Below are 14,628 nucleotides of genomic sequence, written 5' to 3'. Positions count from 1 at the left end.
AAAAATACAAACAAACACCCCCCCCCCCCCCCCCCCCCCCCTTCTTCCGGGGCTTAACTCCACTCCCTGGGGGAATGGGGATTGTGGTCAGTTTGCCACAGGTTGTCTCTGCTGCTCCTTCCACCTCAGGGGCAGCACTCCTCACTCTTCCCCTGCTCCACCATGGGGTCCCTTCCACGGGAGAGAGTCCTTCACACGAACGTCTCCAATGTGAGTCCTTCCCACGGCCTGCAGTTCTTCATGAACTGCTCCAGCATGGGTCCTTTCATGCAGTCCTTCAGCCACAGACTGCTCCAGCGTGGGCTTTCCCATGGAGTCACGGCCATCTTTGGGGCATGCCCTTGCTCTGGCGTGGGGTCCTCCCCGGGCTGCAGGTGGGCATCTGCTCCCCTGCTCCCCTCCATGGGCTGGGGGGACACAGCCTGCCGTCTCACCACGGGCTGCAGGGGCAGCCCCTCCTCCGGCGCACCTCCTCCCCTCCTTCTGCACTGACCTTGCTGTCTCCATAGCTGTTCCTCTCACACCCCACTTCCCTCTCCGCTGCAGGTTCCCCTTCTTAAATCTGTTCTCCCAGAGGCGCTACCACCGTCGCTTACAGGCTCGGCCTGGGCCAGAGGTGGGGCCGACTTGGAGGAAGTGGAAGCTTTCTGTGGAAGCTTCTGGCAGCTTCTTACAGAAACCACCCCTGCAGCCCCTCCCCACTACCAAAACCCCACCACACAAACCCAATACAGTGTTCAAACCAAATAGGTGGACAGCCTAGCTTTTCACATTTAGAGTTTTACATGTACTCCTATCATGTTGTATATAACCAGAGGATGGACTGTGACCGGTGGGGGTTTTGGTTTGGTTTGCTCTGCTGACTCAGATCTTTTAACTGAAATTATATTTAATATAAATAAATATAAAAACATAAATGAAATATATTGCTGAAACTGCATGATGGTAGCAGCTAGAGGCCTTAGCTGAAAAGGAGAGGCCATTTTCTTGCCCTATGTCTCTACCTCAGCTAGTTGCCTTCATCTCCTTTTCTAGGCAGTGGAGAGCAACATGCATGTGGGGCACAAATCCGACCTATTTAAGATTCATACTGTAGAACGAGCTCAATCATGCTGTCAAAATGCTGGTGAAGGGAGTCTAAAGATACTAGGTTAGTCATGCACATCTGTAGGTAATCATATGTTAGGAATGAGCTTTGTCTGGATGATCTTGCAGTTCAAGTCTGTGCTCTGGGAGCATGGTCCACTTTAGGATACTGTCTCAGCGTTTGTTACGTTGATGGAAAATTCAAGGGGACTTGAAAAGGTGTTTAATGTAGTTCTGTCTGGGCTGGTCACTGAGGTGGTTTTGTGATCTGGGTTCTGGTTTGTTTGGGTTCTCAGACAACATGCAGAGTAGGCAAGCAGTGCTGAAATTTGCTTGCAGTTATGCAGGTTCCTGGCAAAGCTAGAAATATTTAGAGCATATAAGAGCCTGTCCTCTGGACTGAAATAACTTTTAGGTTCATCTAACAAAAGCATAAAGAAATAGGCTGGGCTAACTTTGATGTTCAGTATATTAAGTAATCTCTGAAAGTCTAAATATGACCTGACTATAATTTTATAACTGGGTCAGGCAGAGCTAGAGGAGTTTTTTTTCATCCTGGTTTTAGTATACTGAATGTAAATAGGTCTTCAGTAAAATAAAGGAGGTCCAACATTTTGAGAAAAAAAACCTGACTGCATCCCCCTAGTCCTCTTTTCTAAGTAAAAGAACTCAGACCAAAACATGACTTCCTCCGTTTTGTATTTTACTTGGAAATGAACGTATCTGATATATTCATCTGTGTTTCAGCTGCTTTCTCCTGAGTGCTGTGAAAAGATGGTTATGCTTCTTATGCTAATCTATAGATTAGATGCATAATGTCCTATATTTTGTCTCCCAGCAGAGAAAACAGACAACTCTTGCAATGGTTAGACATAAACCAAAACTGGAAACCTGCTTTTGCAAGAGAATCATGGGGACAGCAACAAGCTAAACGGATTTACAGTGACGAAAGCATCTTGAAACCAATGTACAACTGTAACTTTTAAAACCTGACATTTAATTTCTGCTTTGTAAATCCCCATCCTTAATGGGGGATAACAAGAGATTTAAGAGATAGGAAGACTTCTTGGTTGCAGATTCAGGCGTAGTTGGGGTTTGGGCTAAAACCTGATTTTCTCTTAGACTGCCTTTCATCCCAGTCCCAAAAAATCTGACAAGGAAAAAGAAAAGTGACAAAAAATATGGCTGGAATTAACACCGTGTAGCTGAAATATGTTTGTTTGTGCTTTTGTGATTTGTTACATAACATAAAGCTAATTTTGAATGGTAACGTTTAGCAAAAATTGCTGATCAAAGTGGGTTGTTGTAATCCCTTGTGTGTAGGAGTGTTGCAGGAGTACATAAGAGGGGAAGAGAGTCCCTGGCAAAGTCAAGCCCTGATGTGAGGGTGCAGGAGGTAGCAGGCAGGTCTGTGCACAGCAGAATTGCATAAAGAACCAGAGATTATCCACTTATTTTTCTCTTTATCCCTTGCCTTCAAACTGGTATGAGTGTCTTTGACTCCAGTATAGTCTTATAGTAGTAGGAGAGAGGTAGGTACTAGTTTATTGCTTTTCCTGTTACCCTTTAAGTTTGCCATTGTGCGTTTATAACCCTGCAGGGTTGTGCACAATGGCTTTATCTTGGCAACTGCTTTGTTTGCTGTAAAGCAGATAAAAAGCTGTATAATCCTCGTAGCTGGCACTTGCAGGAGATTTTTAATGTAGATGTGAAGTTGCTGCCCGAACTAGCGCTGCCATTGCATGGCAGTCCCCCAGGCAGCATGTTCTCCCCTTCCCTGGCTGCTGTGTTCAGAGGGGAAGTGGGCACACTGTTCCTCAGTCTTGCACTGATTTCTAATGGTGACCAAATGAAGGGCACATGCAGGGATTTATTTTATTGATTATGAACGAGCAAGTTACTTAGAACTTGTTCTTCCTTCTTGGCTTCTTTTTCCAGTGACAGTAATGTCAGTGCTCAAAGATATGGCTTCTCGCAGCTGTCCATTCCATTTAGAGAGATGTTCACGGCGTATGGATAGCAATATTAAATATGAATAGGAAGGCCAGTGATGGTAACCTTTGAAGAACAAGGATATCGGAGGGACCAAGTATGTAAAGGCTAAGTATTCAAGTGGCAAAGCTCTTCTGTCGTGTGTGTGTGTGTGTGTTCATTTGTGTCTTCCAATTTTGCGAATAAGGTGTTGAAGAGAGAGGTTTTGGAAGACCACGTCTTATTGTCTTGATAACTCCCTGAAATCAAAATGTTAGGAAATTAGGGCAGTAAGGAATACAGCTCAGTGAAAAGGTCTCGTACATCTTTTTGTTCTTGCTGTAACTGATTGCAAACATATGTTAAAACAGAGAATGAGAAATGCTGACTGGCCTTATTCTGGAGGTAGCAGTATCACACCTGAAACCTATCAGTAGCTAGTTTTAATTTCTAGAACAGGCTTGTGGGTTTCTTATTTTAGAAATATAGACATTTTAAGAATAATACTCCCCTCACTCCATTCTTCTGTAGGTATTTTAAAATCAAAACCTGTTCCTTTTTACAAGAGTGAAGGCAGTTTATCATGTTTCTAGGGAAACCTACAAATTGATTTCTCCCTCTCCATCATATGCTAAATGTAAAAAGATATTGTAGGTATTGATAACCAACTGATCAACGTGCTGAGTGTACCCTGGCTAGTTTGGCTGTTGATATTAATCTAGGGTTTTTGGTCCCCTTGGAATGAGAGCATGGTAAGCTTTAATCAAAATCTGCTGGTGTTTCTTTTTGTTGAGAACTATTGGAAAAATAATGGCACTATCACAACTGAGAGTCACAAAAACCAAGCCCTCCTTCTTGGTAGGGTTTATATAGGGGGTAGGTAGCCCTATGTTGGTTAAATCCTAATAAAATACAACATTTTCTCATGTTGTACCATAAAAAAATTGCCTCGTTAGCTTCTGATAGGATCAGGCCTATGCTGCAGCTTTTGTGTAGTTGCACTATGTGATGGGGTAGATAATCTCTTTCAGTACATTTTGTTCCAGTTACTAACAGGTTAGTACTTTAACTTTTAGGTGTTGGCATTGCTTTTCCTGCTTCTTTTAGGATTGTTTCCTGTGGTCTAATATATAGTGAGGACAAAGCAGTTCTAGGTTTATTAAATTACTGTGTGTGTATTTAATGTTTTGATTATATGCTGAGTGAAAATGACAACTGGGAGACGGATTCCATATTTTTGTTTAGCCCTTAGTGATTTTAAGTAGTGTTTTTGGTGACAAAAGAGAATTTTTGGTGCTTAGAGGTAAGATTTTTTTTTTCTAACCTACATCAGAGAACTTTATTTGCAAAAGTACATCAACAGGTGCTTGTTAAAGCATGATTGCTCATGATTGAGTTACACTTTCTTTTAAGAGACTCTCCAGAACAAACTTGCTCAGTCTGCAGGTAAAAATAAGATTTTTTTTTTTTTTTTTTCTCCTCAGCTTGTAAATGTCAGCTTTTCAGTCATAGCCTAGAGCATGAAAAATGAAAAAATATACTTGTATGTACAAAAAATACATAATATATTATTCCTGTTATGTGGTGTTTCTGCATTCAAACTTAGAGAGCTCTTTTAATGATGCATAAGTTAGATGAGAATCCAGCACCTGCTCCTGTAGGTTTCAGCTGCTAGTGCTGCATTGTTAGTATCGATAGTGGGACACGGGCTTGTCACAAAGCAGATGATGTACAGTCAGTACAAAACACTAGAGCTTACAGACCTAAAGTGTCTTCCTCAAGTGTGAATACCTGTTCAGCTGTTGTTTACATATGCATCATGATAGCACTGTCAGTTGTGTGATCACAAATGAAGTCTCCCCCAAGAGCTTCTTTTTAATCTGCCCTGGCCTCCTGGTTTCTCATGTCCTTTGTGGACATGCTTTCCTTTTGCCCCCTGTATTTTAGCTCCTCTTTCTGTGCCATTGAGATCCATGCATTGAGTAAGGAAGGAACTGTTTTGTAGAGTTGACTTTCTTCTTGTGGCTACTCTTCTTTTTCTTAAGAAAATATAGATGTTCCTTATTGCCTGATTTCCTTTGGTGAGCAGTTCTTAATGTCAGAGTGCCAGTATTTCTATGTGTCAGAATAAGTATTGAGATAGTCAGTTAAATGAGAGTGCAAATGGATGCTCTGGTTAGCCAGAGTATAGCTAACTCAAATTTAAATCCGTGTTTGTAACTCAGTTTTTTTGTGGGTTTGTCGCTTTTGACCAATTCTACTAACTTTCAAGTTGAAAGCTTAGTTCATTTGTCATCTTAGTTTGTGACAACATTATTCCATTAGAGTGATATTAAATTACTATAAGTTAGCAATGCATCAGATCACTCTGTGCTGTAGGACAATCTGTAAAAATCCAGAACTGTGCTCATTATTAAATATCAGTTGATGTCTTTGTACATGGTATGAAACACTGATGGTTCTCCACCAGCATCTCAGCATGTGTTGGGATATCTTGGCACAAGCAGGAAGTACCCAGTTACAGGATCAACCCTACACAGCACTGGTGAGGCCACACCTGGAGTGCTGTGTCCAGTTCTGGGTTCCCCAGTACAAGAGAGACATGGACGTACTGGAGTGAACCCAGCAAAGGACTATGAAGATGATTAAGGGACCAGAGCGTCTTGCACATGAGGAAGGGCTGAGAGAGCTGGGGCTGGTCAGCCCATAAAAGAGAAGGCTCAGGGAGGATCTTGCCAGCGTGTATAAATATCTCCTGGTGGGGGGAATAAAGACAACAGAACCAGGCTCTTCTCAGTGGTGGCCACTGACAGGACAAGAGGCAGTGGGCACAAACTGAAATACAGAGGACTTTGTTTAAACATAAGAAGAAATTATTTTACTGTCAGGGTTGTCAAACGCTGGCATAGGTTGCCCAGAGAGGTTGTAGAGTCTCCATCCTTGGAGTTGGTCAAAACCCAACTGAACACAGTCCTCAGCTTCAGCACTTTTCCCTTCTGTGAGAATCTAAAGATATAAATGAGAAATAATGCAGAATTAATGAAAATGGTAAAGAGACTAAGATTAAAAATTATTATAGTACAGGTTTTTGCTTTAGATTAAGTTGTTTAGTCACATTTTTCAGTTCATGCTGTTGTACTGGCTTTTCTGCAGCTACTTTATTTGGAGTGACAGAAGACTGGAGCACAGGCTACCACCTCTTCTGGTTTTGTCTTTCTTCCTGTTTGGCCTCCCTGCATCCTCCACTGCAGTCTCCCTTAGCTGATCTTCCCCTTGCTGCCTGACTGAAGTGACAGATTCATGTTGTTAGGGCTGTCACAGTCCCCGTGCAAGCTAACTGGCATCACTGGGCGACTGTCAGAGGCTGTGTACTTTTCAGAGTGAACAGGGAGAGAACTGCGCAGTACTACACCTCCAACAAACCGAGGTCCAGATACACAGTGCTGCTCGTGTCCTTCGTGCCATGTGCTTGCAGTTCTCAGGTAATTTCTTCTCCCTTCCGCTCAATACTGAAGAGCGGAAAATATACTACCTAGGAGGATGCGCTATCAGTGAAAGACTGTAGAAGTGTGATGTGTGAAGAGATTATTAATGATCCTATGATGAACATGTTTTAATGAGTTGAAAAGTCATGAAAATAAACATTTTGGCAGCCAAATGTTTTACGCAGGCCTCTGAAATGCTCATGAGTAGGAGTCTGAACAGAAAGAGTGATTAGGCAAATGGAAAAGGGCACACAGATGTATGGCACCACTCCTCTCTTTCTAATTAGGGAGGGGACAAAAGGGAAAAAAAAGATACCTGTGTGAAGAAGCCAGACCAAAACCAATCTACAATTCAGAGTTAGAAGAGAAAAAAGTCTTCCTCAAACCCAGTCTTTGAATTTCTAATCAAAGTCTTTCACTCTATCTCTTGCATTCTGCTACAAGCAGTAATTTCTCTTAAAGTCAGAAAAGACAGACGAAACTACAAAACCACTAAGAAAATCACAGAAGGAAGAGATTTTTCAGGAAATATTAAAAAATATATTAACTAACTTGTAACTCACGCTGGTTGCTCATGTTTGGTTGCCTCTAGCTTCTATCCCACATTACCATTATCTTCCTGTTTAAGTATTTCAGGAAATCTATGCTAATGAATGATGCTATATGACTACAATACAGAGATGGTATTATGAATAGAAATTTGTGTTTCTGTGTTTAAGCCAGTTTCTAGCTACTAGATGTGATAAGCAGTTGTGAGGTGGACCCCAGCCCTCCAATGTTGGCCTCTTATATTTTTGTCTGAAGTGTTTGATAATGTGTAGTGTAAAGAGATGTGTGTAACAGCAGGAACAGTTAGGATACTTCACTGTATAGGGGAATAATCACTCCCTTGATTTCCCCACCTCCACCCCCTAAGCTTTATAATCCTAGCATCCAGACTTATGCAGACACTTAGCAAGTTATTTACTTATGTGCCCCAAATTTGCCTTTTTTCAGTTGATCTGAGACCTCCTTTTCTTCTGGCTTAGTTGCTACGGCATGTAATACACACCTTTTGCTTTCGTGCTTCAGGAAGACCTCTGAAGACCTATGTGGATTGCCATTTCACATAATATTTTGATAGTTAGACCCAGATCTTTGTTTGTACATGTTCTTTATTATGTAAAAAAAGTATCAGCTGCTGAAACTGATGGGCACAGAGATAAATCCATTATTATCTTTTACTGTAACTATGTATTTCATGAAACCAAGATATGCTGACTGGAAGTTTTATTCCTGACTTCTGTGGCTGTTGATTTCAACTTCCATCTGTTAGGTCTTAGACATTAATCTAAGCTTCAGCCATGTACTTCAAGTTTATGAGAAATTTCTCCTTTATTAATCTTCAGTAACTTAATTGCTAGCCGTGCACTGTCTCCTTGTTAGGCATAAGCTGCTAAGTTAGATTTCTTTTCAAATGTAAGCACTCAACTGTTTCACTGCTTTTCCTCTCTCCTTTTACCTACTACTTTGCTCAAACGCGTGAAGTCTCATCAGGTCTGCCAATCTGTGTTTTCTTAAGTATTCAAAATAAATCCCTGTGCCTTAGAGGTCATCGGGGCAGGAGGCCCACCAGATTACTAGTTCATCTCGCAGTGAGACTGCAGTAGCTGGTTGTCGTGGGTTAAGCCCAGCCGGTAGCAAAGGACCACGCAGCCGCTCGCTCACTCCTCCCGCCCCCCTCCGTTGGGATGGGGAGGAGACGGAGGAGAGAAAAGGAAAAAAACCTGGAACCTCGGGGGTTGAGATAAAGGCAGTTTACTGGGACAACACACACACACACAAAAGGTTACAACAACAACAACGGTACTAATGAATGAGTATACAAAACGAGTGATGCACAGTGCAACTGCTCACCACCCGGGACCCGACGCTCCGCCACTTCCCCCACCGAAAGCCGAGAGAGCTCCCCCCGGCCCGCTCCCCATTTATATACTGAGCATGATGCCACATGGTATGGAATAGCTCCTTGGCTAGTTCAGGTCAGCTGCCCCGGCTATGCCCCCCACCTCCCAGGTTCCTGTAAAAATTAACTCTATCCCAGCTGAACCCAGGACACTAGTAAACTTGAAATTTTATGAAATGGGATGGAAAATCTGTTGGCAAAAGCAAAAATGTGTATTGTAAGCATGGAAAAAGCTTTTTCTTGTGCTAAAATGACATTTAAACAATCTTACTCTAGTTTTCTAAGTAGCGTGGCTCAGTACTTATCCTGAAGTTAGAGTTCCTTATTTTGCATTCCCTTTGAGCCAAGTCCCTGATAATAGATCAAACTGTCATTCTTAATGGAGTCAAGAGCAATACAATAAGGATGAAGTGTGATGTGTTGTAACAGTGTGGAACTGGAATCAGGTCTGTTACTGCGAGAGACATAATGGCACATAGCTCATTCCTGCATGCAGGCTGCATCATCTCAGGATAATGATCTCTGTGATGAGACAAAGTGTTTCTGAGAGAGACTGCCAAAAATGAAGAGTATGAGTAAGACAGTGTTGGGTTTTTTTTTCCCCTGCAGAAAAGCACTGTGTTCCGTAGCCCTAAATGTCAAATTAAAGGGTAACTTCCAAGTATAAATACATTTTGGAATAGGCAGTATCAACTGTGGAAAGCTGGAAACCTTGTAATGCTTATTGGAAAAATAAGATGAGATTTCTGCTCCCTGTTGTGTTGGCTGTATAAATGATCTGGAAGAGCAGGTGAACAGTGAGGTAATGAAGTACTAAATTTATTCAGGGTAGTTAAGGGCCAGCTCTAAAGAACTGTGCAACTACCTTACAATCCTGCTTAATTAAGCCACAAAATTGTAAATGAAGTTTGATGTAGAGAAATGTGAGTGCACACATGGGAATGGGAAACATGAGAAAATTACAGTTCTACCATGCTAGGCTCTGACCTGGCTCTTGTCACTTTGTTGTTGCTCCAGGATCATGGTAACTCTGGGGAGGCAGAAGCTTGATGCTCAGTAAGGCCAGGTAGTGCACAGCAAATCGAGTGGCAGGTATCACTAGAGGCAAGATGAAGAACAAGTCATAAGACATCATTGTGGACTGGTGTGCCTACATCTTAAATGTTTGGAACAGTTATGGACTACCATGCAGTGTAGTTAAGCTATAGGACTGTCTACCACAAGCTGTTCTGAATGCTGTGGTAAGCTATGATGAAACTTTGCAAGAATTCAAAAACTGAATTAGAAATTTGAGAGGAAGAAATCCACTGAGAACAAGTACAAAAAAAATATCTGGCTCAGAAAGTTCCTCAACTCCAGGTGTTTCCATTACTCTATTTTTAAAAGTAGGAGTTAATCCTAATCTAACAAAAAGCTTGGTTGTATTATGATGCTGCTGCTTGTTTATATAAACATAGTGAGAAGTTAGATATCTGTTTTGATATGTTAGGACAAAAAAACCCCCAAAGAAACAAACAAAAAAACCCCCAAACAACACCCCCCTACCCCCAAACCCCAAGTATCCCCATACCATGAGAGCTATAAAGCCCTGCAGACTGACATGTTATGTTACAAATACTTCCTCCTAAGAGGAAGAGAAGTATTCTAATTGGATATCCTTATAATAGGGGGAAAAGGTTGTTAGGAATTTTCTTGGCATAGTCTCTGAGGGTAAATGTTGCCTGACTTCTGTGGCAAACCTTGGAGAGTTGAGCTGATGCAAGCTACCAGATGTTCAGGGGTTCTTTTCAATTCTGGAAAAAGAGTAAGCCTTTCCTTGGGCCTAAGGCTTCACAAAAAGGAAGTAAGGGAAGGAAAAAACATCAGTAGTATAGAGGCAAAAGAAGGCAATACAGCCTCTTGTTTGAAGGAAGGGCTTGTCTATTAGTATGTATAAACTTATCTTTAAAGAGCTGCTCAGTATTTACAACAAAATAACTCTTTGGAAATAGTGTGTTGCCTGTTCCTGCTGCAGGAAAGGTTATTTGTTGTTTCTGGATGTGGTTTTATTTTGTCTTTTTGTATTGTGAATTAGCTATACCAGCCTATTATTCAGAGAAACATGTGTGCCCCTGTTCTGTCCTTGCGTCATAGATGCGTTTATTCTGTGGTTGTGGTTTGCCATTAGGGTTTTTCCAGTATCTGCTTCTGAACACTGGAAGATGAGGGAGAGCATGTTTCAAGTATTGTGTTTGAAGTGTCATTTCTCAAGTAACCAGGTATAGTTAAATGGTGTGGATAGCAGACTTCATTTCTTAGTGCTGGAAAAAGAAAATGAAATGCAGTGTGATTGCATGTCCTGGTTCATTCTGAATTCCAGAGGAGAGGATTTTAAGCTCTCTCCGTTAACATATGTGTATATAAAAGTATACATTTTGCTTTTTGATAGTTGGTTTTTTCCCTGTGGCAAGATTTTTGCAATAAATACATCTTCAGCATGCTTCTGTATTGTGTTTTGCTGGAAAATGTAAGAAGTTAGTTCAACTGAGTGAACTGTTAGTGTTTCACACAATCCAGCTCTCCTGCACGCTATGAGAAGTGATGTGTAATTACTAGTTTATAGACCCAGTGCACTGGGAAGCAGGCCTTTTGCTCTAGTGCTAAAATGTCTATCTGTAACACAAATCAATTAAACCTAACTCATTTTGAAGTTGCTGTATGTGAGCATTGCTGGAGTTGTGATTTCAGTATGTTCATCTCGTTACTGGGAAATCCCACAGAGAAGAGCGGATTTGGATGCAGGCCAATGTGCATCACAAAAATTGCAGGGTGAAGTTTGAGGAAAGAGGGACTGCTGTGGAAACTAGATCAGTTCTATTTTGCAGAATCTCTGCTAAGGCCCTTTATTTGTGGAGGAAGGCATAATATTTTTTATCTATGTTGTGACATTATAAAATAAAGCGCAGTCCCTTGTATGGAAAAGATGGATATGCAATATTTTCTTTCCATTCTCTGGGACTCTGTGAACCTCAGAAAATCCATTCATCGTCCCCTGTCTTGCATTTGCTGTGAGAAACAACATTTTCATCTTGCCTGCTGGATTAGCCCAAACAATTTTTAATTTTCTTTCCTCTTAAAAACATAGCTTCATACATAGCTTCTAGCCAGGAAACATTCTGGGATTCCATTTGGAAGGTTTTAAGCATGAGGGGGGGTGGGGAATAGGCAAACAACTTAACTTGCTTGACATCTGCTGCTAAAGTTGATGTGCGTAAATGTGTCAGATCATTTTGGCTGCCTGCAGAAGAGGGAAATACTAAAACCATAAATTCAGTACTGTTTTGTTTGTCCTGTCAGCTGAGGTTGCAAATTCAAGTGATGATTACTGATTAAGAGTTTGTGATTTGATTTAACAGATCTCCCTGTGTATCTGCCCCTGACTATAGGCAGGGTAGATTCTGACAGTGATACTACCAACATATGAAGTGTAAGCGTAGGACTTGAGTAATTTAGAAATAGCATTTTTGTAAGACTGAGAATTTAGTAAGTAGGCTTTTTTTTCCCTAGAGGAGTTAAATCAGAAGCTATTAAGTTTGACTGTGAAGCTTTAAATGTAGAATTTATCCTTTCGAATTTTCCATTAAGTATTCATTTTAATATTTAAATATCTTTAAATGATTAGGGCAGTGACACAGGTTTTAAGGTCTTCAGATAATGAAAAAAGACTGGATATCCATGTACTGTGATTCTTTAATGCATCCCACAGGGCACAATCGTAAAACAGGTTGGAGTTTGAACTCAAAGGCCTTAAAAGTGTGATAACTGCTCTCATGCAGCTGAGTCTCTTGCTTTTCAGGTTGACAGGCTTTCTATAAGGTTAAGTCTATAAAAGGTAACATCAAAGCAGGGATCTGAAAGAGCCTGATGATGATGCAGGTTTTGCAAAAGCACATTGTGTGATGGTGCCTCAGGTAGAAAATGGCAACAATGCAAGAGTCAAAACCTAGTATTACTAAAAATTAATATGATTATTTAGCTTATAGGGTTTAATTCCAACATGCTACACTGAACTAGCATGAGGAATGGTGGAAACTATAGCGTTATTTGCATCTAAGGAAGCAAGGGATAGGTTGGGACAAATCTTTTAGACCCACATTACTGCTTTTTGGATGACAGTGCAATTAGTCCAGCAATCTTTGAGGTTATTGTTAGTCTAATCTTTAAACAAAGAAAAATGTGAAAGTTATTCTGTGACAACAACATGATCGACAGTAAAACTTGAGAAACTGGAGTTTGAGTTTGCTGACTTGCCTGCATTTGGATAAGGAATGGATTCTTTGCTGCTTTGGGAAATTCCCAGAGGCGGTCTTGGACTTTGTTAATACACGTTCAAGAAATTAAGCACAAAGGATTTTGTTTCTTGTGTGCTAAATCCTACTTAGTAAACATTAGTATCTTTATGTTCTTAATGCTAAAAAAATATTAAACTCAGAACAGCCTTTCTGTCATATGAATGTAATATATAATACAGTTGTACTTGCCTTTCACTTACGTGACAGAAGGGCAGGATTTTCTACTCTTTATCAAGTTGCTGAGCAATTTGAGACTGCTTGATTCTGCAGAAAATGATTCAGTTGAAGTGCACTTAATTTAATCTCCTCTGTTTCACTGCGTATTTGATAAAAGATAATTGAAAATGCCTCAACTTGTGCTTCTAAAAGTTGCACTTGTAGTTAAACCAGACTTTGGGTTGCTCTTCTTTTAATGCTCTCTCTTAAAGGTTAATGGATCTTCTTTGTAATGTGAATTATGCTAGAAAGTAAGCCATTTATGGACACAGTCCAGAGCTGATGGAGCAGCCAGTTAAATGTGCATCTAAAACGTAGTTGTTGCATTGTTCTCTATCCTACAGTGGGAACGATGAATTGGTAATCCAAGCAAGTTATTGCTGGCTGTGAGGTGGCCAATAATTGATTCAGTATCTGATGAGTTCTAGATTATTCTAATAAGTGTCTTTGTTCATTTGTGAAAGTAACTCAGAAAGGGTGAGGGGAACACATTGGGATAGGTTTTGCTGCTTATTTCACAGACAGTATTTTGCTGGAAGGCTGATCAGGCTGCTGGGTTCTGTAAGGCAAGTTCCTTACCAGTTATCATCCCAGTCACTACTATCACCTTGATAATGAAAAGAGTAAAAAAAGGCAACTCTTTCTGTCTCACTTGCATGTCCCAAGTTTTTCTTTTCAGGTAAAGGGCAAAATGGTCTCCTTTTTTTTGTTCTCAGTGGTTTTTTACTGACTCTCTAGTTCACTGTGGGGTGTTCTGCATTTTTTGACAGAAGACAATGCTAGAAATACTACCCTATCATCAACAGAGCAAATTTCCTCCCTGTCTTTCACCATCCTTTTTGTTAGAAAATAAAGTTGTCTCCTTCTTGTCTAACAAAATGGTGATAATTTTCTTAAAGACTGTTCTTTAAAGCTATACAGGAAAACAAAATGTCTCTTAAAAAAGAAAGATCAGATATAGTTTATGAGCAGAGCATTCAAAGAGATTAATAAAGTTTGAAGGAGATAGATAGGGGAAGGAAGAAACTTTTAAGCAAATAATGACTGTAATTAAATCTACTATTTTGTAGTTTAAACAAAATCTAAAATAACCTGCTAGTTGTGAAGTGAAAGATATTCTTTCCACAATCTGTGTGGTATTGCTGCTGCTGTGCATTACTTCTGGGGGCATTAACAAAGAAGTAATATAGCAGATAATTGTGGGGTTTCACTTCATACCTTAAAAATCTGTGACTGCACAGCATAAACCGTTGTTAATACAAGCATTCAATAAAATTATTTGGAAAATGGTTCAAGAAGCTGATGCCTACCAGTTCTGGTCAGGAACTTGAGATGGAGTATACCAGTGAGCTTCTTTCTGTGCCAAGGAGTTTCCACAGGTCTTGGCAGCTCTCTGGCAAAGCAAACCAAATAACAACTGTGTGGCTCAGGTAGGGCTGAACTTATTCCAACAGTAGCTTCTCTTCACCTCATGTGTACCAAGTCAGGAGATGACTGTCATGGTTTAACCCCAGCCAGCAACTAAGCACCACACAGCCGCTCACTCACTCCCCCCCCCCCCATGGGATGGGGGGGGGAATTGGGGGGAAAAAAA

This window comes from Haliaeetus leucocephalus, unplaced genomic scaffold, assembly GCF_000737465.1.
Source record: "Haliaeetus leucocephalus isolate CR32 unplaced genomic scaffold, Haliaeetus_leucocephalus-4.0 Scaffold140, whole genome shotgun sequence".
In the NCBI taxonomy this organism is placed as follows: Eukaryota; Metazoa; Chordata; class Aves; order Accipitriformes; family Accipitridae; genus Haliaeetus; species Haliaeetus leucocephalus.
Note: the sequence above shows the minus strand (reverse complement) of the source record.